The sequence below is a fragment of the Pinus tabuliformis genome, chromosome 2_2 (genome assembly GCF_031772625.1).
Source record: "Pinus tabuliformis cultivar Carrire ecotype Pingquan chromosome 2_2, CPIR1, whole genome shotgun sequence".
Lineage (NCBI taxonomy): Eukaryota > Viridiplantae > Streptophyta > Pinopsida > Pinales > Pinaceae > Pinus > Pinus tabuliformis.
The window spans coordinates 131,384,962-131,388,078 of NC_142300.1; positions in this window are offsets into that span (position 1 = coordinate 131,384,962).

Genomic DNA, 3,117 nt, shown 5'->3' on the forward strand with positions numbered 1-3,117 from the left:
ATGGAGTTCATTTTGGCAACAGGGGAAAAGGTTTCAGTGTAGTCAATGCCTTCAACCTGTGAAAAGCCCTTAGCAACGAGACGAGCTTTATGTTTATCAACTTTCCCATCTGGTCCATACTTGGTTCTGTAAACCCATTTACATCTAACAAGTTTGCGTCCCTTTGGTAGAGGAACAAGATCCCATGTATCATTTGTCATCAATGAATGATATTCTTCATTCATAGCTGCTTCCCAATGTGGATGGCCTGAAGCTTCTGCAAAAGTGTCAGGATCATGATTTACTGGAGCTTGAGCCAGTAAAGAAGAGGCTCTTTCAAACTGAGAACGTGTACGTCGCTGATCTGTAGGATCACCGGCAAGATCACCTGCTGCATCCCGAGTGGCACGGACCCATCTTGGAAGTTGAGGATCCTGAGAAGGTGGGGGAGGATTATCATCCTCGCTTTCATCATCTGAAGAAGAAATGTTTTCAAAGATAGAAGAGATAGGAAGATGTGGCACATCCGCCGGACTAGGCTCGCAGGCCGATTTATTTTCATCAAACTTTACATCTCTTCTAATGATAACATTTTTAGACTTAAATGGAATAAGTCTATAACCTTTTACATCTTCAGAATATCCAACAAAAGTACATTTCTCACTCTTAGGTTCTAAAGCTTTATGCTTTTCATCTGGAATATGGGCCCATGCTTCACTTCCAAACACACGAAAGTGACTTACATCTGGTTTAATGGAACTCCAAGCTTCTTCTGGAGTGATATTCTCTAGAACCTTAGTAGGAGTGCGATTGATTATATAATTTGCACAATTAATTGCTTCGGCCCAAAAACTAAGACTGAGTCCTTTAGATTACAGCATACAATTAGCCATTTCCTTTAAGGTGCGATTTTTCCTTTCAGCTACACCATTTTGTTGTGGAGTGTATGGAACAGTATGTTGCATTTGAATTCCATTTTCGGTGCAAAAGTTGATGAATGTGTTTTTAACATATTCTCCACCATTATCAGTTCTTATGATCCAGGTGGATATTGGTGGCCACCTGCCAGGTCCACCTGGACCCCCACCATTGTCTTTCTCAGCATTTTCAGTTTCCTTAATTGTAGCACAGTTTACTATTTTTAGCAGTTTTTCGGGTCCTGAACTTCCGGAGCCGTTTTGAGACCCTAAACGACGTTTTTTTGGAATTCTGGGGCGACCAAGCCCTATGTTGCCTCCCAAAGTGGTAGTACTCGGAGAGATCTTTCTAACGAGCTATCGTACGCGTCAAACGGAGATCGTATGCCAAAGTTACGACCCCGGGAAATTGATGTACCAATTTACCCAAACGGGGCCCACAATTTGGCGTTTCATCTTCTAGGGTTAGGTTTCGGTATGTGAAGGGTTTTCCATTGTTTCTCAACAATAAATAGGCCTTCGAGCCTCATTGTAATACAGTTCAGAACAGTTCAGAGGCATGTAGCCATCACATCTCTTCTCAGAGATAAGCTACCATCGCCCTAGCTAGTTTATTGCCATTTCTGTTTGTAAGCATATGTCAGTATTTTCCATTAATGAAATGAAGTATTATTTCCGCTGCATCTTTGTGTATATGGTTATCTCTGTAATTTGTTGCGTTCCTGCTTAAATCTGGATCAGTGGTATCAGAGGGGTCTGCTTTTTCTCTGTTTTTCTTTGCATGTCCCCAACAAGGTCGGGATATAAGGAGTTAGGGCTTGAACTGGTTGAACCTTTGCAAGACCAGCCTCGCAAATCCCGACGGCCTCCCATGGCGGACGAGAAGAAAGACGAGGGGGCAGGAGATCCCATCAAAATCTTGCTCGAAGAAGCGCTCGAGCGACAACGGAACGCGATGATGGACAGCTTTGCGCAGATCCTTCAGCGGCTACCCAGAAGCGGCGCATCGGCTTCCAGCAGCTCCTCTGGAAACGCCACACCCTTTAAGGTACAAGTTAATTTTGAAATCCCCATATTCGAGGGTCAGATAGACGCCGATGTCGTAGATAAATGGTTAAATCTGCTAGAGGGTTATTTTTCTGTTCATGAATTTTCGAGTCGGGAAAAGATTGTTTTTGCTCTTCTCAAAGCAGCCCCCCACGTCAAGGACTGGTGGGAAACCTACTGCGAGCAGAAGGATGAAAGTACTGGCTCACTATTTTCAGCCGCACCCACCTGGGATTCGTTCCGGGATGCCATCAAGGAGCAGTACTACCCTGTCGGAAGCTATGAGGATGAATACATAAAGTGGACCACGCTGCGGCAGGGAAGGGACCAAGATGTGCCGGAGTTCACCAATCTTTTCCATACCCTTCGCACAAAGTTGGGTATCAAGGATTCGGAGCAACATTTGATACTCAAATACCGTGGCGGCCTGCACAAGTACATCCAGGAAGAAATACAGTTCCTAAACATCCCCTCGCTTGGCGCAGCATACCGGTATGCCGTCAAAGTCGAGCAGAAGTTTAAACAAAAGAAGCGAGACTTTGGATCTGCGAATCCAAAGCAGGGGAAAGGTGCCCCTAAACCACAGAACAAAGGACAAAGCCAAGGCGGGACAGCCCAAGACAACCAGCTGAAGCTGCAAGCAAAGAGCAACGCCGCGAAGCCGAGAAAGGACACTAGAAAATGGTGTGAGTTCCATAAGAGCTCCACTCACAACACAAGTGAGTGTCGGGCCAAACAGTCACTGGTGGCTGAGCTAAAGGTTTCAGAATCAGATGCATGTTCCGACTCTGAGTCAGAACCCGATAAGGGGTATGAAAAAGGGAAGCAGATCATTGATGCGGATCCCAGCGCCACTGTTGCTACCGCAAAGATCCAAAAAAATGAACCCGAAGATCCAGAGGAGGAGGAGCGTCTCTTCCACTCCCAGATGTGGGTCAAGGGCTCCCCGATACAGTTCATTGTTGATAGCGGGAGTCAAAAGAACCTCATTTCGGCAGAGGTCGTGAAGCGGTTGGGCTTACCGACCACAGCACATCCACAACCATACACCATTGGGTGGCTTTACCAAGGGCGAGATCTCCGCGTGAGCCAGCAGTGTCGCCTTCCATACAACATCGAGCCCTTCACGGATGAGGTATTGTGTGACATTGCTCCCCTTGAAGTTTGTGATGTA